Source organism: Dendrobates tinctorius, unplaced genomic scaffold (genome assembly GCF_039654945.1).
Source record: "Dendrobates tinctorius isolate UK_male_01 unplaced genomic scaffold, ASM3965494v1 ptg000048l, whole genome shotgun sequence".
NCBI classification, from domain to species: Eukaryota; Metazoa; Chordata; class Amphibia; order Anura; family Dendrobatidae; genus Dendrobates; species Dendrobates tinctorius.
Window position 1 is genome coordinate 6,612,501 of NW_027361716.1, and position 23,499 is coordinate 6,635,999.

Sequence of the window (23,499 nt, forward strand, 5' to 3'; positions counted from 1 at the left end):
TCACTGTCATGGGGAATAGACTAGTAAACATGCAAATTGAACAACAAAGATAAAAGGTCAAAAAGTTTTTGAAACATAGACGTAGTCGGCAGGATTTGAACCTGCGCGGGGAGACCCCAATGGATTTCTAGTCCATCGCCTTAAACACTCGGCCACGACTACTCGGACGTCAAGCTGTTATGAGTTTCACACATGTTTTCTAATAGCACCATGATCAAGCTCAGTGATCAACCCTCTGGAAGACATCTCAGAAAATGAAAAGAAAATACAAGGTCTCAGTAAAATGCAAAAATCTGATTTAAAGTCATCATCAATGGGAACCATTCACAGTTTAAAGCTTTTCCCTCTTCATAATGTGGATTTGGAGTCAGTCAGCTCTGAAATTAGAACTGAAATTACCATATCAATCTTTAGCTGTTTTTCACTTTGAACAGCTCCATACCTATACTACACGTCAACGGTAAGGTTCGAAAGACCCTATAAAGGGTCCTGAATGACTTTTGTGTGCTACAAGAAAAGCCACAAAACACATTCAAAAGACGCCGAAAAGAATTTTTAGAAAAACACCACCAAAAATGTTTATAAGGCACTTTAGGAAATTCTGGAAAACACAAGAAAAGATGTCTTAGAGAAAAATCAAAAACACTTCCTGAAGCCATTTTGGCTTCAAATCCTTGTCAGATTCACCCACTTGGAAAGAGTGTTATGTGAATATTGACTCAAGTCACAGAGTATGAGATTGCTTGGTATGACATAGACAATGAGTGACATAGACAATTTTAATTTTGGCTAATCCTACTTGATTGACTGCTTTGACCTTGGTATTCCATGAATCCTTGAACTTTTTTTTGTCTTTTATTATGTGGATTTTAAATTGCTTGTTTCATCTTAAACATTGGGCATCGTCGATCTGAGTGCAGATGGAAAAATCGAAATGTGTGCCCAGGTTCTACTGAGATTTGAACTCAGATCACTGGATTCAAAGTCAAGAGTGCTAACCATAACATCATGGAACCAACCATGCCTCAGACATGGCTGCGGCTTGTTGTGCTGAATAAAGCATATGAAATCGTGAACGATGGCGAAAACAGGCTCCAAAGCTGCAGTGCAAATCTGCATTCATACACAATGGTAAATTGATATCTTATAACCTTTCATTCCACAAATTTACCAACATTTCCACGATATCACAGCTAGCGCAGTTTGAAATGTTGATGAAAAGTGGCTAGTGAAAAGATTGCTGTATCTGTTACTTGGAAAAAGTGTGAAAAAAATAAATTGCAAAACTTATACTGTTAGAAAACTGTTCATCCAGTAGTCGATAAAGATTAGCATTGCATGGTAAAAGGCTTCATCTGAGAGATAATTTAAGGTTTGTGCAAATCAAAGTGCATGTCCCAGTCCATTAGCCAGGACAGCGGTCTGTGGCTGCTGGACAAGATCAAGAGAAAATCCTCTTACCTGATGGCACCCACGGTGCTTCTTTTGATTAGCGGCAAGTAGCACATGTAATGTTGCTACAGAATAGATTATCTAAAGAACAGTCAAAGATAAAGTCAGTTTGGTCGAGGAAACTCGCTCCATCACAGATCACTGTCATGGGGAATAGACTAGTAAACATGCAAATTGAACAACAAAGATAAAAGGTCAAAAAAATATAGAAACATAGACATAATCGGCAGGATTTGAACCTGCGCGGGGAGACCCCAATGGATATCTAGTCCATCGCCTTAACCACTCCGCCACGACTACTCAGACGTCAAGCTGTTATGAGTTTCACACACGTTTTCTAATAGCACCATGATCAAGCTCAGTGATCAACCCTCTGGAAGACATCTCAGAAAATGAAAAGAAAATACAAGGTCTCAGTAAAATGCAAAAATCTGATTTAAAGTCATCATCAATGGGAACCATTCACAGTTTAAAGCTTTTCCCTCTTCATAATGTGGATTTGGAGTCAGTCAGCTCCAAAAACATCCTTAAAAATAATCCGAAAATGCTGAGAAGACTGAAAATAATCATTTCCAAGTAAAAAAGACTTGGTGTTCATTTGATCAGGCTTTGGAGCGTATATTAACCATGTCAAGTTTCCAAAAATGTCCAGCGGTTAACTGAAATTACCATATCAATCTTCAGATGTTTTTCACTTTGAACAGCTCCATACCTATACTACAAGTCAACGGTAAGGTTCGAAAGACCCTATAAAGGGTCCTGATTGACTTTTGTGTGCTACAAAAAAAGCCACAAAACACATTAAAAAGACGCCGAAAAGAATTTTTAGAAAAACACCACCAAAAATGTTTATAAGGCACTTTAGGAAATTCTGGAAAACACAAGAAAAGATGGCTTAGAGAAAAATCAAAAACACTTCCTGAAGCCATTTTGGCTTCAAATCCTTGTCAGATTCACCCACTTGGAAAGAGTGTTATGTGAATAATGAGATTGCTTGGTATGACATTGACAATGAGTGACATAAACAATTTTAATTTTTGCTAATCCTACTTGATTGACAGCTTTGACCATGGTATTCCATGAATCCTTGAACTCTTTTTTTGTCTTTTATTATGTGGATTTTAAATTGCTTGTTTCATCATAAACATTGGGCATCGTCGATCTGAGTGCAGATGGAAAAATCGAAATGTGTGCCCAGGTTCCACTGAGATTTGAACTCAGATCACAGGATTCAAAGTCCAGAGTGCTAACCATTACACAGTCATGGCTGCGGCTTGTTGTGCAGAATAAAGCATATGAAATCGTGAACGATGGCGAAAACAGGCTCCAAAGCTGCAGTGCAAATCTGCAATCATACACAATGGTAAATTGATATCTTATAGCCTTTCATTCCACAAATTTACCAACATTTCCACGATATCACAGCTAGGACAGTTTGAAATGTTGATGAAAAGTGGCTAGTAAAAAGATTGCTGTATCTGTTACTTGGAAAAAGTGTGAAAAAAATAAATTGCAAAACTTATACTGTTAGAAAACTGTTCATCCAGTAGTTGATAAAGATTAGCATTGCATGGTAAAAGGCTTCGAGAGATAATTTAAGGTTTGTGCAAATCAAAGTGCATGTCCCAGTCCATTAGCCAGGACAGCGGTCTGTGGCTGCTGGACAAGATCAAGAGAAAAACCTCTTACCTGATGGCACCCACGGTGCTTCTTTTGATTAGCGGCAAGTCGCACATGTAATGTTGCTCCAGAATAGATTATCTAAAGAACAGTCAAAGATAAAGTCAGTTTGGTCCTAGAAACTCGCTCCATCACAGATCACTGTCATGGGGAATAGACTAGTAAACATGCAAATTGAACAACAAAGATAAAAGGTCAAAAAGTTTTGGAAACATTGACGTAGTCGGCAGGATTTGCACCTGCGCGGGGAGACCCCAATGGATTTCTTGCCCATCGCCTTAACCACTCGGCCACGACTACTCGGACATCAAGCTGTTAAGAGTTTCACACACGTTTTCTAATAGCACCATGGCCAAGCTCAGTGATCAACCCTCTGGAAGACATCTCAGAAAATGAAAAGAAAATACAAGGTCTCAGTAAAATGCAAAAATCTGATTTAAAGTCATCATCAATGGGAACCATTCACAGTTTAAAGCTTTTCCCTTTCATAATGTGGTTTTGGAGTCAGTCAGCTCCAAAAACATCCTTAAAAATAATCCGAAAATGCTGAGAAGACTGAACATAATAATTTCCAAGTAAAAAAGACTTGATGTTCATTTGATCAGGCTTTGGAGCGTCTATTAACCATGTCAAGTTTCCAAAAATGTCCAGCGGTTAACTGAAATTACCATATCAATCTTCAGCTGTTTTTCACTTTGAACAGCTCCATACCTAAACTACAAGTCAACGGTAAGGTTCGAAAGACCCTATAAAGGGTCCTGATTGACTTTTGAGTGCTACAAAAAAAGCCACAAAAGACGCCGAAAAGAATTTTTAGAAAAACACCACCAAAAATGTTTATAAGGCACTTTAGGAAATTCTGGAAAACACAAGAAAAGATGGCTTAGAGAAAAATCAAAAACACTTCCTGAAGCCATTTTGGCTTCAAATCCTTGTCAGATTCACCCACTTGGAAAGAGTGTTATGTGAATATTGACTCAAGTCACAGAGTATGAGATTGCTTGGTATGACATAGACAATGAGTGACATAGACAATTTTAATTTTTGCTAATCCTACTTGATTGACAGCTTTGACCATGAATCCTTGAACTCTTTTTTTGTCTTTTATTATGTGGATTTTAAATTGCTTGTTTCATCTTAAACATTGGGCATCGTCGATCTGAGTGCAGATGGAAAAATCAAAATGTGTGCCCAGGTTCTACTGAGATTTGAACTCAGATCACTGGATTCAAAGTCTAGAGTGCTAACCATTACACCAGGGAACCAACAATGACACAGTCATGGCTGCGGCTTGTTTTGCTGAATAAAGCATATGAAATCGTGAACGATGGCGAAAACAGGCTCCAAAGCTGCAGTGCAAATCTGCAATCATACACAATGGTAAATTGATATCTTATAAACTTTCATTCCACAAATTTACCAACATTTCCACGATATCACAGCTAGCGCAGTTTGAAATGTTGATGAAAAGTGGCTAGTAAAAAGATTGCTGTATCTGTTACTTGGAAAAAGTGTGAAAAAAATAAATTGCAAAACTTATACTGTTAGAAAACTGTTCATCCAGTAGTCGATAAAGATTAGCATTGCATGGTAAAAGGCTTCATCTGAGAGATAATTTAAGGTTTGCGCAAATCAAAGTGCATGTCCCAGTCCATTAGCCAGGACAGCGGTCTGTGGCTGCTGGACAAGATCGAGAGAAAAACTTCTTACCTGATGGCACCCACGGTGCTTCTTTTGATTAGCAGCAAGTCGCACATGTAATGTTGCTCCAGAATAGATTATCTAAAGAACAGTCAAAGATAAAGTCAGTTTGGTCCTAGAAACTCGCTCCATCACAGATCACTGTCATGGGGAATAGACTAGTAAACATGCAAATTGAACAACAAAGATAAAAGGTCAAAAAGTTATTTTAAACATAGACGTAGTCGGCAGGATTTGCACCTGCGCGGGGAGACCCCAATGGATTTCTAGCCCATCGCCTTAACCACTCGGCCACGACTACTCGGATGTCAAGCTGTTATGAGCTTCACACATGTTTTCTTATTAGAAAACTATTGCACCAAGTTATTGCACCATGATCACGCTCAGTGATCAACCCTCTGGAAGACATCTCAGAAAATGAAAAGAAAATACAAGGTCTCAGTAAAATACAAAAATCTGATTTAAAGTCATCATCAATGGGAACCATTCACAGTTTAAAGCTTTTCCCTCTTCATAATGTGGATTTGGAGTCAGTCAGCTCCAAAAACATCCTTAAAAATAATCCGAAAATGCTGAGAAGACTGAACATAATCATTTCCAAGTAAAAAAGACTTGATGTTCATTTGATCAGGCTATGGAGCGTCTATTAACCATCTGAAGTTTCCAAAAAATGTCCAGCAGTTAACTGAAATTACCATCTCAATCTTCAGCTGTTTTTCACTTTGAACAGCTCCATACCTATAATACAAGTCAAGGGTAAGGTTCGAAAGACCCTATAAAGGGTCCTGATTGACTTTTGTGTGCTACAAAAAAAGCCACAAAACACATTCAAAAGATGCCGAAAAGAATTTAAAAAAAACACCACCAAAAATGTTTATAAGGCACTTTAGGAAATTCTGGAAAACACAAGAAAAGATGGCTTAGAGAAAAATCGAAAACACTTCCTGCAGCCATTTTGGCTTCAAATCCTTGTCAGACTAACCCACTTGGAAAGAGTGTTATGTGAATATTGACTCTATTCACAGAGTATGAGATTGTTTGGTATGACATAGACAATTTTAATTTTTGCTAATCCTACTTGATCCTAATCCTACTGCTTTGACGATGGTATTCCATGAATCCTTGAACTCTTTTTTTGTCTTTTATTATGTGGATTTTAAATTGCTTGTTTCATCATAAACATTGGGCATCGTCGATCTGAGTGCAGATGGAAAAATCGAAATGTGTGCCCAGTTTCTACTGAGATTTGAATTCAGATAACAGGATTCAAAGTCCAGAGAGCTAACCATTACACCATGGAACCAACCATTACACAGTCATGGCTGCGGCTTGTTGTGCTGAATAAAGCATATGAAATCGTGAACGATGGCGAAAACAGGCTCCAAAGCTGCAGTGCAAATCTGCAATCATACACAATGGTAAATTGATATCTTATAACCTTTCATTCCACAAATTTACCAACATTTCCACGATATCACAGCTAGGACAGTTTGAAATGCTGATGAAAAGTGGCTAGTAAAAAGATTGCTGTATCTGTTACTTGGAAAAAGTGTGAAAAAAATAAATTGCAAAACTTATGCTGTTAGAAAACTGTTCATCCAATATTTGATAAATATTAGCATTGCATGGTAAAAGGCTTCATCTGAGAGATAATTTAAGGTTTGTGCAAATCAAAGTGCATGTCCCAGTCCATTAGCCAGGACAGCGGTCTGTGGCTGCTGGACAAGATCAAGAGAAAAACCTCTTACCTGATGGCACCCAAGGTGCTTCTTTTGATTAGCGGCAAGTCGCACATGTAATGTTGCTCCAGAATAGATTATCTAAAGAACAGTCAAAGATAAAGTCAGTTTGGTCCTAGAAACTCGCTCCATCACAGATCACTGTCATGGGGAATAGACTAGTAAACATGCAAATTGAACAACAAAGATAAAAGGTCAAAAAGTTATTTTAAACATAGACGTAGTCGGCAGGATTTGCACCTGCGCGGGGAGACCCCAAAGGATTACTAGCCCATCGCCTTAACCACTCGGCCACGACTACTCAGACGTCAAGCTGTTATGAGTTTCACACACGTTTTCTAATAGCACCATGATCAAGCTCAGTGATCAACCCTCTGGAAGACATCTCAGAAAATGAAAAGAAAATACAAGGTCTCAGTAAAATGCAAAAATCTGATTTAAAGTCATCATCATCAATGGGAACCATTCACAGTTTAAAGCTTTTCCCTCTTCATAATGTGGATTTGGAGTCAGTCAGCTCCAAAAACATCCTTAAAAATAATCCGAAAATGCTGAGAAGACTGAACATAATCATTTCCAAGTAAAAAAGACTTGATGTTCATTTGATCATGCTTTGGAGCGTCTATTAACCATCTCAAGTTTCCAAAAATGTCCAGCGGTTAACTGAAATTACCATATCAATCTTCAGATGTTTTTCACTTTGAACAGCTCCATACCTATAATACAAGTCAAGGGTAAGGTTCGAAAGACCCTATAAAGGGTCCTGATTGACTTTTGTGTGCTACAAAAAAAGCCACAAAACACATTCAAAAGACGCCGAAAAGAATTTTTAGAAAAACACACCAAAAATGTTTATTAGGCACTTTAGGAAATTCTGGAAAACACAAGAAAAGATGGCTTAGAGAAAAATCAAAAACACTTCCTGAAGCCATTTTGGCTTCAAATCCTTGTCAGATTCACCCACTTGGAAAGAGTGTTATGTGAATATTGACTCAAGTCACAGAGTATGAGAATACTTCGTATGACATAGACAATGAGTGATAGACAATTTTAATTTTTGCTAATTATACTTGATTGACAGCTTTGACCATGGTATTCCATGAATCCTTGAACTCTTTTTTTGTCTTTTATTATGTGTATTTTAAATTGCTTGTTTCATCATAAACATTGGGCATCGTCGATCTGAGTGCAGATGGAAAAATCGAAATGTGTGCCCAGGTTCCACTGAGATTTGAACTCAGATCACAGGATTCAAAGTCCAGAGTGCTAACCATTACACCATGGAGCCAAACATTATATAGTCATGGCTGCGGCTTGTTGTGCTGAATAAAGCATATGAAATCGTGAACGATGGCGAAAACAGGCTCCAAAGCTGCAGTGCAAATCTGCAATCATACACAATGGTAAATTGATATCTTATAACCTTTCATTCCACAAATTTACCAACATTTCCACGATATCACAGCTAGCGCAGTTTGAAATGTTGATGAAAAGTGGCTAGTAAAAAGATTGCTGCATCTGTTACTTGGAAAAAGTGTGAAAAAAATAAATTGCAAAACTTATACTGTTAGAAAACTGTTCATCCAGTAGTCGATAAAGATTAGCATTGCATGGTAAAAGGCTTCATCTGAGAGATAATTTAAGGTTTGTGCAAATCAAAGTGCATGTCCCAGTCCATTAGCCAGGACAGCGGTCTGTGGCTGCTGGACAAGATTGAGAGAAAAAAATCTTACCTGATGGCACCCACGGTGCTTCTTTTGATTAGCGGCAAGTCGCACATGTAATGTTGCTCCAGAATACATTATCTAAAGAACAGTCAAAGATAACGTCAGTTTGGTCCTAGAAACTCGCTCCATCACAGATCACTGTCATGGGGAATAGACTAGTAAACATGCAAATTGAACAACAAAGATAAAAGGTCAAAAAGTTAGTGAAACATAGACGTAGTCGGCAGGATTTGAACCTGCGCGGGGAGACCCCAATGGATTTCAAGTCCATCGCCTTAACCACTCGGCCACGACTACTCGGACGTCACCCTGTTATGAGCTTCACACATGTTTTCTAATAGCACCATGATCACGCTCAGTGATCAACCCTCTGGAAGACATCTCAGAAAATGAAAAGAAAATACAAGGTCTCAGTAAAATGCAAAAATCTGATTTAAAGTCATCATCAATGGGAACCATTCACAGTTTAAAGCTTTTCCCTCTTCATAATGTGGATTTGGAGTCAGTCAGCTCCAAAAACATCCTTAAAAATAATCCGAAAATGCTGAGAAGACTGAACATAATCATTTCCAAGTAAAAAAGACTTGATGTTCATTTGATCAGGCTTTGGAGCATCTATTAACCATCTCAAGTTTCCAAAAATGTCCAGCGGTTAACTGAAATTACCATATCAATCTTCAGCTGTTTTTCACTTTGAACAGCTCCATACCTATAATACAAGTCAACGGTAAGGTTCGAAAGACCCTATAAAGGGTCCTGATTGACTTTTGTGTGCTACAAAAAAAGCCACAAAACACATTCAAAAGACGCCGAAAAGAATTTTTAGAAAAACACCACCAAAAATGTTTATAAGGCACTTTAGGAAATTCTGGAAAACACAAGAAAAGATGGCTTAGAGAAAAATCAAAAACACTTCCTGAAGCCATTTTGGCTTCAAATCCTTGTCAGATTCACCCACTTGGAAAGAGTGTTATGTGAATATTGACTCAAGTCACAGAGTATGAGATTACTTGGTATGACATAGACAAATTTAATTTTTGCTAATCCTACTTGATTGACAGCTTTGACCATGGTATTCCATGAATCCTTGAACTCTTTTTTGTCTTTTATTATGTGGATTTTAAATTGCTTGTTTCATCATAAACATTGGGAATCGTTGATCTGAGTGCAGATGGAAAAATCAAAATGTGTGCTCAGGTTCTACTGAGATTTGAACTCAGATAACTGGATTCAAAGTCCAGAGTGCTAACCATTACACCATGGAACCAACCATGACGCAATCATGGCTGCGGCTTGTTTTGCTGAATAAAGCATATGAAATCGTGAACGATGGCGAAAACAGGCTCCAAAGCTGCAGTGCAAATCTGCAATCATACACAATGGTAAATTGATATCTTATAACCTTTCATTCCACAAATTTACCAACATTTCCACGATATCACAGCTAGCGCAGTTTGAAATGTTGATGAAAAGTGGCTAGTAAAAAGATTGCTGTATCTGTTACTTGGAAAAATTGTGAAAAAAATAAATTGCAAAACTTATACTGTTAGAAAACTGTTCATCCAGTAGTTGATAAAGATTAGCATTGCATGGTAAAAGGCTTCATCTGAGAGATAATTTAAGGTTTGTGCAAATCAAAGTGCATGTCCCAGTCCATTAGCCAGGACAGCGGTCTGTGGCTGCTGGACAAGATCGAGAGAAAAACCTCTTACCTGATGGCACCCACGGTGCTTCTTTTGATTAGCGGCAAGTCACACATGTAATGTTGCTCCAGAATAGATTATCTAAAGAACAGTCAAAGATAACGTCAGTTTGGTCCTAGAAACTCGCTCCATCACAGATCACTCTCATGGGGAATAGACTAGTAAACATGCAAATTGAACAACAAAGATAAAAGGTCAAAAAGTTATTGAAACATAGACGTAGTCGGCAGGATTTGAACCTGCGCGGGGAGACCCCAATGGATATCAAGTCCATCGCCTTAACCACTCGGCCACGACTACTCAGATGTCAAGCTGTTATGAGCTTCACACATGTTTTCTTATTAGAAAACTATTGCACCAAGTTATTGCACCATGATCACGCTCAGTGATCAACCCTCTGGAAGACATCTCAGAAAATGAAAAGAAAATACAAGGTCTCAGTAAAATGCAAAAATCTGATTTAAAGTCATCATCAATGGGAACCATTCACAGTTTAAAGCTTTTCCCTCTTCATAATGTGGATTTGGAGTCAGTCAGCTCCAAAAACATCCTTAAAAATAATCCGAAAATGCTGAGAAGACTGAACATAATCATTTCCAATTAAAAAAGACTTGATGTTCATTTGATCAGGCTTTGGAGCGTCTATTAACCATCTCAAGTTTCCAAAAATGTCCAGCGGTTAACTGAAATTACCATATCAATCTTCAGCTGTTTTTCACTTTGAACAGCTCCATACCTATAATACAAGTCAACGGTAAGGTTCGAAAGACCCTATAAAGGGTCCTGATTGACTTTTGTGTGCTACAAAAAAAGCCACAAAACACATTCAAAAGACGCCAAAAAGAATTTTTAGAAAAACACCACCAAAAATGTTTATAAGGCACTTTAGGAAATTCTGGAAAACACAAGAAAAGATGGCTTAGAGAAAAATCAAAAACACTTCCTGAAGCCATTTTGGCTTCAAATCCTTGTCAGATTCACCCACTTGGAAAGAGTGTTATGTGAATATTGACTCAAGTCAATATTGAATATGAGATTACTTGGTATGACATAGACAATTTTAATTTTTGCTAATCCTACTTGATTGACAGCTTTGACCATGGTATTCCATGAATCCTTGAACTCTTTTTTGTCTTTTATTATGTGGATTTTAAATTGCTTGTTTCATCATAAACATTGGGCATCGTTGATCTGAGTGCAGATGGAAAAATTGAAATGTGTGCTCAGGTTCTACTGAGATTTGAACTCAGATCACTGGATTCAAAGTCCAGAATGCTAACCATTACACCATGGAACCATCCATGATGCAATCATGGCTGCGGCTTGTTTTGCTGAATAAAGCATATGAAATCGTGAACGATGGCGAAAACAGGCTCCAAAGCTGCAGTGCAAATCTGCAATCATACACAATGGTAAATTGATATCTTATAACCTTTCATTCCACAAATTTACCAACATTTCCACGATATCACAGCTAGGACAGCTTGAAATGTTGATGAAAAGTGGCTAGTAAAAAGATTGCTGTATCTGTTACTTGGAAAAAGTGTGAAAAAAATAAATTGCAAAACTTATACTGTTAGAAAACTGTTCATCCAGTAGTCGATAAAGATTAGCATTGCATGGTAAAAGGCTTCATCTGAGAGATAATTTAAGGTTTGTGCAAATCAAAGTGCATGTCCCAGTCCATTAGCCAGGACAGCGGTCTGTGGCTGCTGGACAAGATCAAGAGAAAAACCTCTTACCTGATGGCACCCACGATGCTTCTTTTGATTAGCGGCAAGTCGCACATGTAATGTTGCTCCAGAATAGATTATCTAAAGAACAGTCAAATATAAAGTCAGTTTGGTCCTAGAAACTCGCTCCATCACAGATCACTGTCATGGGGAATAGACTAGTAAACATGCAAATTGAACAACAAAGATAAAAGGTCAAAAAGTTATTTTAAACATTGACGTAGTCGGCAGGATTTGCACCTGCGCGGGGAGACCCCAAAGGATTTCTAGCCCATCGCCTTAACCACTCGGCCACGACTACTCAGACGTCAAGCTGTTATGAGTTTCACACACGTTTTCTAATAGCACCATGATCAAGCTCAGTGATCAACCCTCTGGAAGACATCTCAGAAAATGAAAAGAAAATACAAGGTCTCAGTAAAATGCAAAAATCTGATTTAAAGTCATCATCAATGGGAACCATTCACAGTTTAAAGCTTTTCCCTCTTCATAATGTGGATTTGGAGTCAGTCAGCTCCAAAAACATCCTTAAAAATAATCCGAAAATGCTGAGAAGACTGAACATAATCATTTCCAAGTAAAAAAGACTTGATGTTCATTTGATCAGGCTTTGGAGCGTCTATTAACCATCTCAAGTTTCCAAAAATGTCCAGCGGTTAACTGAAATTACCATATCAATCTTCAGCTGTTTTTCACTTTGAACAGCTCCATACCTATAATACAAGTCAACGGTAAGGTTCGAAAGACCCTATAAAGGGTCCTGATTGACTTTTGTGTGCTACAAAAAAAGCCACAAAACACATTCAAAAGACGCCGAAAAGAATTTTTAGAAAAACACCACCAAAAATGTTTATAAGGCACTTTAGGAAATTCTGGAAAACACAAGAAAAGATGGCTTAGAGAAAAATCAAAAACACTTCCTGAAGCCATTTTGGCTTCAAATCCTTGTCAGATTCACCCACTTGGAAAGAGTGTTATGTGAATATTGACTCAAGTCACAGAATATGAGATTGCTTGGTATGACATAGACAATGAGTGATATAGACAATTTTAATTTTTGCTAATCCTACTTGATTGACAGCTTTGATCATGGTATTCCATGAATCCTTGAACCCTTTTTTTGTCTTTTATTATGTGGATTTTAAATTGCTTGTTTCATCATAAACATTGGGCATCGTCGATCTGAGTGCACATGGAAAAATTGAAATGTGTGCCCAGGTTCCACTGAGATTTGAACTCAGATCACTGGATTCAAAGTCCAGAGTGCTAACGATTACACCATGGAACCAACCATGACTCAGTCATGGCTGCGGCTTGTTGTGCTGAATAAAGCATATGAAATCGTGAACGATGGCGAAAACAGGCTCCAAAGCTGCAGTGCAAATCTGCAATCATACACAATGGTAAATTGATATCTTATAACCTTTCATTCCACAAATTTACCAACATTTCCACGATATCACAGCTAGCGCAGTTTGAAATGTTGATGAAAAGTGGCTAGTAAAAAGATTGCTGTATCTGTTACTTGGAAAAAGTGTGAAAAACACAAATTGCAAAAATTATACTGTTAGAAAACTGTTCATCCAGTAGTCGATAAAGATTAGCATTGCATGGTAAAAGGCTTCATCTGAGAGATAATTTAAGGTTTGTACAAATCAAAGTGCATGTCCCAGTCCATTAGCCAGGACAGCGGTCTGTGGCTGCTGGACAAGATCAAGAGAAAAACCTCTTACCTGATGGCACCCACGGTGCTTCTTTTGATTAGCGGCAAGTCGCACATGTAATGTTGCTCCAGAATAGATTATCTAAAGAACAGTCAAAGATAAAATCAGTTTGGTCCTGGATACTCGCTCCATCACAGATCACTGTCATGGGGAATAGACTAGTAAACATGCAAATTGAACAACAAAGATAAAAGGTCAAAAAGTTATTTTAAACATAGACGTAGTCGGCAGGATTTGCACCTGCGCGGGGAGACCCCAATGGATTTCTAGCCCATGGCCTTAACCACTCGGCCACGACTACTCAGACGTCAAGCTGTTATGAGTTTCACACACGTTTTCTAATAGCACCATGATCAAGCATAGTGATCAACCCTCTGGAAGACATCTCAGAAAAAGAAAAGAAAACACAAGGTCTCAGTAAAATGCAAAAATCTGATTTAAAGTCATCATCAATGGGAACCATTCACAGTTTAATGCTTTTCCCTCTTCATAATGTGGATTTGGAGTCAGTCAGCTCCAAAAACATCCTTAAAAATAATACGAAAATGCTGAGAAGACTGAACATAATCATTTCCAAGTAAAAAAGACTTGATGTTCATTTGATCAGGCTTTGGTGCGTCTATTAACCATCTCAAGTTTCCAAAAATGTCCAGCGGTTAACTGAAATTACCATATCAATCTTCAGCTGTTTTTCAATTTGAACGGCTCCATACCTATACTACAAGTCAACGGTAAGGTTCGAAAGACCCTATAAAGGGTCCTGATTGACTTTTGTGTGCTACAAAAAAAGCCACAAAACACATTCAAAAGACGCCGAAAAGAATATTTAGAAAAACACCACCAAAAATGTTTATAAGGCACTTTAGGAAATTCTGGAAAACACAAGAAAAGATGGCTTAGAGAAAAATCAAAAACACTTCCTGAAGCCATTTTGGCTTCAAATCCTTGTCAGATTCAGCCACTTGGAAAGAGTGTTATGTGAATATTGACTCAAGTCACAGAGTATGAGATTGCTTGGTATGACATAGACAATGAGTGATATAGACAATTTTAATTTTTGCTAATCCTACTTGATTGACAGCTTTGATCATGGTATTCCATGAATCCTTAAACCCTTTTTTTGTCTTTTATTATGTGGATTTTAAATTGCTAGTTTCATCATAAACATTGGGCATCGTCGATCTGAGTGCACATGGAAAAATTGAAATGTGTGCCCAAGTTCCTCTGAGATTTGAACTCAGATCACTGGATTCAAAGTCCAGAGTGCTAACGATTACACCATGGAACCAACCATGACTCAGTCATGGCTGCGGCTTGTTGTGCTGAATAAAGCATATGAAATCGTGAACGATGGCAAAAACAGGCTCCAAAGCTGCAGTGCAAATCTGCAATCATACACAATGATAAATTGATATCTTATAACCTTTCTTTCCACAAATTTACCAACATTTCCACGATATCACAGTTAGCGCAGTTTGAAATGTTGATGAAAAGTGGCTAGTAAAAAGATTGCTGTATCTGTTACTTGGAAAAAGTGTGAAAAACATAAATTGCAAAACTTATACTGTTAGAAAACTGTTCATCCAGTAGTCGATAAAGATTAGCATTGCATGGTAAAAGGCTTCATCTGAGAGATAATTTAAGGTTTCTACAAATCAAAGTGCATGTCCCAGTCCATTAGCCAGGACAGCGGTCTGTGGCTGCTGGACAAGATCAAGAGAAAAACCTCTTACCTGATGGCACCCACGGTGCTTCTTTTGATTAGCGGCAAGTCGCACATGTAATGTTGCTCCAGAATAGATTATCTAAAGAACAGTCAAAGATAAAATCAGTTTGGTCCTGGAAACTCGCTCCATCGCAGATCACTGTCATGGGGAATAGACTAGTAAACATGCAAATTGAACAACAAAGATAAAAGGTCAAAAAGTTATTTTAAACATAGATGTAGTCGGCATGATTTGCACCTGCGCGGGGAGACCCCAATGGATTTCTAGCCCATCGCCTAAACCACTCGGCCACGACTACTCAGACGTCAAGCTGTTATGAGTTTCACACACGTTTTCTAATAGCACCATGATCAAGCATAGTGATCAACCCTCTGGAAGACATCTCAGAAAAAGAAAAGAAAACACAAGGTCTCAGTAAAATGCAAAAATCTGATTTAAAGTCATCATCAATGGGAACCATTCACAGTTTAATGCTTTTCCCTCTTCATAATGTGGATTTGGAGTCAGTCAGCTCCAAAAACATCCTTAAAAATAATACGAAAATGCTGAGAAGACTGAACATAATCATTTCCAAGTAAAAAAGACTTGATGTTCATTTGATCAGGCTTTGGTGCGTCTATTAACCATCTCAAGTTTCCAAAAATGTCCAGCGGTTAACTGAAATTACCATATCAATCTTCAGCTGTTTTTCACTTTGAACGGCTCCATACCTATACTACAAGTCAACGGTAAGGTTCGAAAGACCCTATAAAGGGTCCTGATTGACTTTTGTGTGCTACAAAAAAAGCCACAAAACACATTCAAAAGACGCCGAAAAGAATATTTAGAAAAACACCACCAAAAATGTTTATAAGGCACTTTAGGAAATTCTGGAAAACACAAGAAAAGATGGCTTAGAGAAAAATCAAAAACACTTCCTGAAGCCATTTTGGCTTCAAATCCTTGTCAGATTCAGCCACTTGGAAAGAGTGTTATGTGAATATTGACTCAAGTCACAGAGTATGAGATTGCTTGGTATGACATAGACAATGAGTGATATAGACAATTTTAATTTTTGCTAATCCTACTTGATTGACAGCTTTGATCATGGTATTCCATGAATCCTTGAAACCTTTTTTTGTCTTTTATTATGTGGATTTTAAATTGCTAGTTTCATCATAAACATTGGGCATCGTCGATCTGAGTGCACATGGAAAAATTGAAATGTGTGCCCAAGTTCCACTGAGATTTCAACTCAGATCACTGGATTCAAAGTCCAGAGTGCTAACCATTACACCATGGAAACAACCATGATGCAATCATGGCTGCGGCTTGTTTTGCTGAATAAAGCATATGAAATCGTGAACGATGGCGAAAACAGGCTCCAAAGCTGCAGTGCAAATCTGCAATCATACACAATGGTAAATTGATATCTTATAACCTTTCATTCCACAAATTTACCAACATTTCCACGATATCACAGCTAGCGCAGTTTGAAATGTTGATGAAAAGTGGCTAGTAAAAAGATTGCTGTATCTGTTACTTGGAAAAAGTGTGAAAAAAATAAATTGCAAAACTTATACTGTTAGAAAACTGTTCATCCAGTAGTCGATAAAGATTAGCATTGCATGGTAAAAGGCTTCATCTGAGAGATAATTTAAGGTTTGTGCAAATCAAAGTGCATGTCCCAGTCCATTAGCCAGGACAGCGGTCTGTGGCTGCTGGACAAGATCGAGAGAAAAACCTCTTACCTGATGGCACCCACGGTGCTTCTTTTGATTAGCGGCAAGTCGCACATGTAATGTTGCTCCAGAATAGATTATCTAAAGAACAGTCAAAGATAACGTCAGTTTGGTCCTAGAAACTCGCTCCATCACAGATCACTGTCATGGGGAATAGACTAGTAAACATGCAAATTGAACAACAAAGATAAAAGGTCAAAAAGTTATTGAAACATAGACGTAGTCGGCAGGATTTGAACCTGCGCAGGGAGACCCCAATGGATTTCAAGTCCCCAATGGATTTCAAGTCCCCAATGGATTTCAAGTCCATCGCCTTAACCACTCGGCCACGACTACTCGGACGTCATCCTGTTATGAGCTTCACACATGTTTTCTAATAGCACCATGATCACGCTCAGTGATCAACCCTCTGGAAGACATCTCAGAAAATGAAAAGAAAATACAAGGTCTCAGTAAAATGCAAAAATCTGATTTAAAGTCATCATCAATGGGAACCATTCACAGTTTAAAGCTTTTCCCTCTTCATAATGTGGATTTGGAGTCAGTCAGCTCCAAAAACATCCTTAAAAATAATCCGAAAATGCTGAGAAGACTGAACATAATCATTTCCAAGTAAAAAAGACTTGATGTTCATTTGATCAGGCTTTGGAGCATCTATTAACCATCTCAAGTTTCCAAAAATGTCCAGCGGTTAACTGAAATTACCATATCAATCTTCAGATGTTTTTCACTTTGAACAGCTCCATACCTATAATACAAGTCAACGGTAAGGTTCGAAAGACCCTATAAAGGGTCCTGATTGACTTTTGTGTGCTACAAAAAAAGCCACAAAACACATTCAAAAGACGCCGAAAAGAATTTTTAGAAAAACACCACCAAAAATGTTTATAAGGCACTTTAGGAAATTCTGGAAAACACAAGAAAGGATGGCTTAGAGAAAAATCAAAAACACTTCCTGAAGCCATTTTGGCTACAAATCCTTGTCAGATTCACCCACTTGGAAATAGTGTTATGTGAATATTGACTCAAGTCACAGAGTATGAGATTGCTTGGTATGACATAGACAATGAGTGATATTGACAGCTTTGACCATGAATCCTTGAACTCTTTTTTTGTCTTTAATTATGTGGATTTTAAATTGCTTGTTTCATCATAAACATTGGGCATCGTCGATCTGAGTGCAGATGGAAAAATCGAAATGTGTGCCCAGGTTCCACTGAGATTTGAACTCAGATCACTGGATTCAATGTCCAGAGTGCTAACCATTACACCATGGAACCAACCATGTCATAGTCATGGCTGCGGCTTGTTGTGCTGAATAAAGCATATGAAATCGTGAACGATGGCGAAAACAGGCTCCAAAGCTGCAGTGCAAATCTGCAATCATACACAATGGTAAATTGATATCTTATAACCTTTCATTCCACAATTTTACCAACATTTCCACGATATCACAGCTAGGACAGTTTGAAATGCTGATGAAAAGTGGCTAGTAAAAAGATTGCTGTATCTGTTACTTGGAAAAAGTGTGAAAAAAATACATTGCAAAACTTATACTGTTAGAAAACTGTTCATCCAGTAGTCAATAAAGATTAGCATTGCATGGTAAAAGGCTTCATCTGAGAGATAATTTAAGGATTGTGCAAATCAAAGTGCATGTCCCAGTCCATTAGCCAGGACAACGGTCTGTGGCTGCTGGACAAGATCAAGAGAAAAACCTCTTACCTGATGGCACCCACGGTGCTTCTTTTGATTAGCGGCAAGTCGCACATGTAATGTTGCTTCAGAATAGATTATCTAAAGAACAGTCAAATATAAAGTCAGTTTGGTCCTAGAAACTCGCTCCATCACAGATCACTGTCATGGGGAATAGACTAGTAAACATGCAAATTGAACAACAAAGATAAAAGGTCAAAAAGTTATTTTAAACATAGACGTAGTCGGCAGGATTTGCACCAGCGCGGGGAGACCCCAATGATTTTCAAGTCCATCGCCTTAACCACTCGGCCACGACTACTCGGACGTCAAGCTGTTATGAGCTTCACACATGTTTTCTAATAGCACCATGATAACGCTCAGTGATCAACCCTCTGGAAGACATCTCAGAAAATGAAAAGAAAATACAAGGTCTCAGTAAAATGCAAAAATCTGATTTAAAGTCATCATCAATGGGAACCATTCACAGTTTAAAGCTTTTCCCTCTTCATAATGTGGATTTGGAGTCAGTCAGCTCCAAAAACATCCTTAAAAATAATCCAAAAATGCTGAGAAGACTGAACATAATCATTTCCAAGTAAAAAAGACTTGATGTTCATTTGATCAGGCTTTGGAGCGTCTATTAACCATCTCAAGTTTCCAAAAATGTCCAGCGGTTAACTGAAATTACCATATCAATCTTCAGATGTTTTTCACTTTGAACAGCTCCATACCTATAATACAAGTCAACGGTAAGGTTCGAAATACCCTATAAAGGGTCCTGATTGACTTTTGTGTGCTACAAAAAAAGCCACAAAACACATTCAAAAGACGCCGAAAAGAATTTTTAGAAAAACACCACCAAAAATGTTTATAAGGCACTTTAGGAAATTCTGGAAAACACAAGAAAAGATGGCTTAGAGAAAAATCAAAAACACTTCCTGAAGCCATTTTGGCTTCAAATCCTTGTCAGATTCACCCACTTGGAAAGAGTGTTATGTGAATATTGACTCAAGTCACAGAGTATGAGATTGCTTGGTATGACATAAACAATGAGTGATATTGACAGCTTTGACCATGAATCCTTGAACTCTTTTTTTGTCTTTTATTATGTGGATTTTAAATTGCTTGTTTCATCATAAACATTGGGCATTGTCGATCTGAGTGCAGATGGAAAAATCGAAATGCACTCTGGATTCAAAGTCCAGAGTGCTAACCATTACACCATGGAACCAACCATGACATAGTCATGGCTGCGGCTTGTTGTGCTGAATAAAGCATATGAAATCGTGAACGATGGCGAAAACAGGCTCCAAAGCTGCAGTGCAAATCTGCAATCATACACAATGGTAAATTGATATCTTATAACCTTTCATTCCACAAATTTACCAACATTTCCACGATATCACAGCTAGGACAGTTTGAAATGTTGATGAAAAGTGGCTAGTAAAAAGATTGCTGTATCTGTTACTTGGAAAAAGTGTGAAAAAAATAAATTGCAAAACTTATACTGTTAGAAAACTGTTCATCCAGTAGTCGATAAAGATTAGCATTGCATGGTAAAAGGCTTCATCTGAGAGATAATTTAAGGTTTGTGCAAATCAAAGTGCATGTCCCAGTCCATTAGCCAGGACAGCGGTCTGTGGCTGCTGGACAAGATCAAGAGAAAAACCTCTTACCTGATGGCACCCACGGTACTTCTTTTGATTAGCGGCAAGTCGCACATGTAATGTTGCTCCAGAATAGATTATCTAAAGAACAGTCAAAGATAAAGTCAGTTTGGTCCTAGAAACTCGCTCCATCACAGATCACTGTCATGGGGAATAGACTTTTAAACATGCAAATTGAACAACAAAGATAAAAGGTCAAAAAGTTATTGAAACATAGACGTAGTCGGCAGGATTTGAACCTGCGCGGGGAGACCCCAATGGATTTCAAGTCCATCGCCTTAACCACTCGGCCACGACTACTCAGACATCAACCTGTTATGAGCTTCACACATGTTTTCTAATAGCACCATGATCACGCTCAGTGATCAACCCTCTGGAAGACATCTCAGAAAATGAAAAGAAAATACAAGGTCTCAGTAAAATGCAAAAATCTGATTTAAAGTCATCATCAATGGGAACCATTCACAGTTTAAAGCTTTTCCCTCTTCATAATGTGGATTTGGAGTCAGTCAGCTCCAAAAACATCCTTAAAAATAATCCGAAAATGCTGAGAAGACTGAACATAATCATTTCCAAGTAAAAAAGACTTGATGTTCATTTGATCAGGCTTTGGAGCATCTATTAACCATCTCAAGTTTCCAAAAATGTCCAGCGGTTAACTGAAATTACCATATCAATCTTCAGATGTTTTTCACTTTGAACAGCTCCATACCTATAATACAAGTCAAGGGTAAGGTTCGAAAGACCCTATAAAGGGTCCTGATTGACTTTTGTGTGCTACAAAAAAAGCCACAAAACACATTCAAAAGACGCCGAAAAGAATTTTTAGAAAACCACCACCAAAAATGTTTATAAGGCACTTTAGGAAATTCTGGAAAACACAAGAAAAGATGGCTTAGAGAAAAATCAAAAACACTTCCTGAAGCCATTTTGGCTTCAAATCCTTGTCAGATTCACCCACTTGGAAAGAGTGTTATGTGAATATTGACTCAAGTCACAGAGTATGAGATTGCTTGGTATGACATAGACAATGAGTGACATAGACAATTTTAATTTTTGCTAATCCTACTTGATTGACTGCTTTGACCATGGTATTCCATGCATCCTTGAACTCTATTTTTGTGTTTTATTATGTGGATTTTAAATTGCTTGTTTCATCATAAACATTGGGCATCGTCGATCTGAGTGCAAATGGAAAAATCGAAATGTGTGCCCAGGTTCTACTGAGATTTGTACTCAGATCACTGGATTCAAAGTCCAGAGTGCTAACCATTACACCATGGAACCAACCATGACGCAATCATGGCTGCGGCTTGTTTTGCTGAATAAAGCATATGAAATCGTGAACGATGGCGAAAACAGGCTCCAAAGCTGCAGTGCAAATCTGCAATCATACACAATGGTAAATTGATATCTTATAACCTTTCATTCCACAAATTTACCAACATTTCCACGATATCACAGCTAGCGCAGTTTGAAATGTTGATGAAAAGTGGCTAGTAAAAAGATTGCTGTATCTGTTACTTGGAAAAAGTGTGAAAAAAATAAATTGCAAAACTTATACTGTTAGAAAACTGTTCATCCAGTAGTCGATAAAGATTAGCATTGCATGGTAAAAGGCTTCATCTGAGAGATAATTTAAGGTTTGTGCAAATCAAAGTGCATGTCCCAGTCCATTAGCCAGGACAGCGGTCTGTGGCTGCTGGACAAGATCGAGAGAAAAACCTCTTACCTGATGGCACCCACGGTGCTTCTTTTGATTAGCGGCAAGTCACACATGTAATGTTGCTCCAGAATACATTATCTAAAGAACAGTCAAAGATAACGTCAGTTTGGTCCTAGAAACTCGCTCCATCACAGATCACTGTCATGGGGAATAGACTAGTAAACATGCAAATTGAACAACAAAGATAAAAGGTCAAAAAGTTATTGAAACATAGACGTAGTCGGCAGGATTTGAACCTGCGCGGGGAGACCCCAATGGATTTCAAGTCCATCGCCTTAACCACTCGGCCACGACTACTCGGACGTCAACCTGTTATGAGCTTCACACATGTTTTCTAATAGCACCATGATCACGCTCAGTGATCAACCCTCTGGAAGACATCTCAGAAAATGAAAAGAAAATACAAGGTCTCAGTAAAATGCAAAAATCTGATTTAAAGTCATCATCAATGGGAACCATTCACAGTTTAAAGCTTTTCCCTCTTCATAATGTGGATTTGGAGTCAGTCAGCTCCAAAAACATCCTTAAAAATAATCCGAAAATGCTGAGAAGACTGAACATAATCATTTCCAAGTAAAAAAGACTTGATGTTCATTTGATCAGGCTTTGGAGCATCTATTAACCATCTCAAGTTTCCAAAAATGTCCAGCGGTTAACTGAAATTACCATATAAATCTTCAGATGTTTTTCACTTTGAACAGCTCCATACCTATAATACAAGTCAACGGTAAGGTTCGAAAGACCCTATAAAGGGTCCTGATTGACTTTTGTGTGCTACAAAAAAAGCCACAAAACACATTCAAAAGACGCCGAAAAGAATTTTTAGAAAAACACCACCAAAAATTTTTATAAGGCACTTTAGGAAATTCTGGAAAACACAAGAAAAGATGGCTTAGAGAAAAATCAAACACACTTCCTGAAGCCATTTTGGCTTCAAATCCTTGTCAGATTCACCCACTTGGAAAGAGTGTTATGTGAATATTGACTCAAGTCACAGAGTATGAGATTACTTGGTATGACATAGACAATGAGTGACATAGACAATTTTAATTTTTGCTAATCCTACTTGATTGACAGCTTTGACCATGGTATTCCATGAATCCTTGAACTCTTTTTTGTCTTTTATTATGTGGATTTTAAATTGCTTGTTTCATCATAAACATTGGGCATCGTTGATCTGAGTGCAGATGGAAAAATCGAAATGTGTGCTCAGGTTCTACTGAGATTTGAACTCAGATCACTGGATTCAAAGTCCAGAGTGCTAACCATTACACCATGGAACCAACCATGACGCAATCATGGCTGCGGCTTGTTTTGCTGAATAAAGCATATGAAATCGTGAACGATGGCGAAAACAGGCTCCAAAGCTGCAGTGCAAATCTGCAATCATACACAATGGTAAATTGATATCTTATAACCTTTCATTCCACAAATTTACCAACATTTCCACGATATCACAGCTAGCGCAGTTTGAAATGTTGATGAAAAGTGGCTAGTAAAA

General features: G+C 38.0%; 14 non-coding genes across 14 annotated transcripts; all 14 read right to left on the reverse strand.

Moving 5' to 3' along the window:
* Positions 1-80: 80 nt before the first annotated feature.
* Positions 81-162, reverse strand: TRNAS-AGA (transfer RNA serine (anticodon AGA)). The gene has a single exon. It is a non-coding gene; the product is annotated as a tRNA-Ser (tRNA).
* Positions 163-5,052: 4,890 nt separating this feature from the next.
* Positions 5,053-5,134, reverse strand: TRNAS-AGA (transfer RNA serine (anticodon AGA)). The gene has a single exon. It is a non-coding gene; the product is annotated as a tRNA-Ser (tRNA).
* A 2,654-nt stretch (positions 5,135-7,788) lies between these two features.
* On the reverse strand, positions 7,789-7,860 carry TRNAQ-UUG (transfer RNA glutamine (anticodon UUG)). Its single transcript has one exon. It is a non-coding gene; the product is annotated as a tRNA-Gln (tRNA).
* Positions 7,861-8,514: 654 nt separating this feature from the next.
* Positions 8,515-8,596, reverse strand: TRNAS-UGA (transfer RNA serine (anticodon UGA)). The gene has a single exon. It is a non-coding gene; the product is annotated as a tRNA-Ser (tRNA).
* An 898-nt stretch (positions 8,597-9,494) lies between these two features.
* TRNAQ-UUG (transfer RNA glutamine (anticodon UUG)) lies at positions 9,495-9,566 on the reverse strand. The gene has a single exon. It is a non-coding gene; the product is annotated as a tRNA-Gln (tRNA).
* A 654-nt stretch (positions 9,567-10,220) lies between these two features.
* TRNAS-UGA (transfer RNA serine (anticodon UGA)) lies at positions 10,221-10,302 on the reverse strand. The gene has a single exon. It is a non-coding gene; the product is annotated as a tRNA-Ser (tRNA).
* A 925-nt stretch (positions 10,303-11,227) lies between these two features.
* Positions 11,228-11,299, reverse strand: TRNAQ-UUG (transfer RNA glutamine (anticodon UUG)). Its single transcript has one exon. It is a non-coding gene; the product is annotated as a tRNA-Gln (tRNA).
* Positions 11,300-12,951: 1,652 nt separating this feature from the next.
* Positions 12,952-13,023, reverse strand: TRNAQ-UUG (transfer RNA glutamine (anticodon UUG)). The gene has a single exon. It is a non-coding gene; the product is annotated as a tRNA-Gln (tRNA).
* Positions 13,024-17,125: 4,102 nt separating this feature from the next.
* TRNAS-UGA (transfer RNA serine (anticodon UGA)) lies at positions 17,126-17,243 on the reverse strand. The gene is made up of 2 exons: positions 17,207-17,243; positions 17,126-17,170 (listed from the first exon to the last, which is right to left on the reverse strand). It is a non-coding gene; the product is annotated as a tRNA-Ser (tRNA).
* An 872-nt stretch (positions 17,244-18,115) lies between these two features.
* On the reverse strand, positions 18,116-18,187 carry TRNAQ-UUG (transfer RNA glutamine (anticodon UUG)). The gene has a single exon. It is a non-coding gene; the product is annotated as a tRNA-Gln (tRNA).
* Positions 18,188-18,842: 655 nt separating this feature from the next.
* Positions 18,843-18,924, reverse strand: TRNAS-UGA (transfer RNA serine (anticodon UGA)). The gene has a single exon. It is a non-coding gene; the product is annotated as a tRNA-Ser (tRNA).
* A 1,566-nt stretch (positions 18,925-20,490) lies between these two features.
* Positions 20,491-20,572, reverse strand: TRNAS-UGA (transfer RNA serine (anticodon UGA)). Its single transcript has one exon. It is a non-coding gene; the product is annotated as a tRNA-Ser (tRNA).
* A 1,641-nt stretch (positions 20,573-22,213) lies between these two features.
* On the reverse strand, positions 22,214-22,295 carry TRNAS-UGA (transfer RNA serine (anticodon UGA)). The gene has a single exon. It is a non-coding gene; the product is annotated as a tRNA-Ser (tRNA).
* Positions 22,296-23,209: 914 nt separating this feature from the next.
* On the reverse strand, positions 23,210-23,281 carry TRNAQ-UUG (transfer RNA glutamine (anticodon UUG)). Its single transcript has one exon. It is a non-coding gene; the product is annotated as a tRNA-Gln (tRNA).
* Between the last annotated feature and the right edge of the window lie 218 nt (positions 23,282-23,499).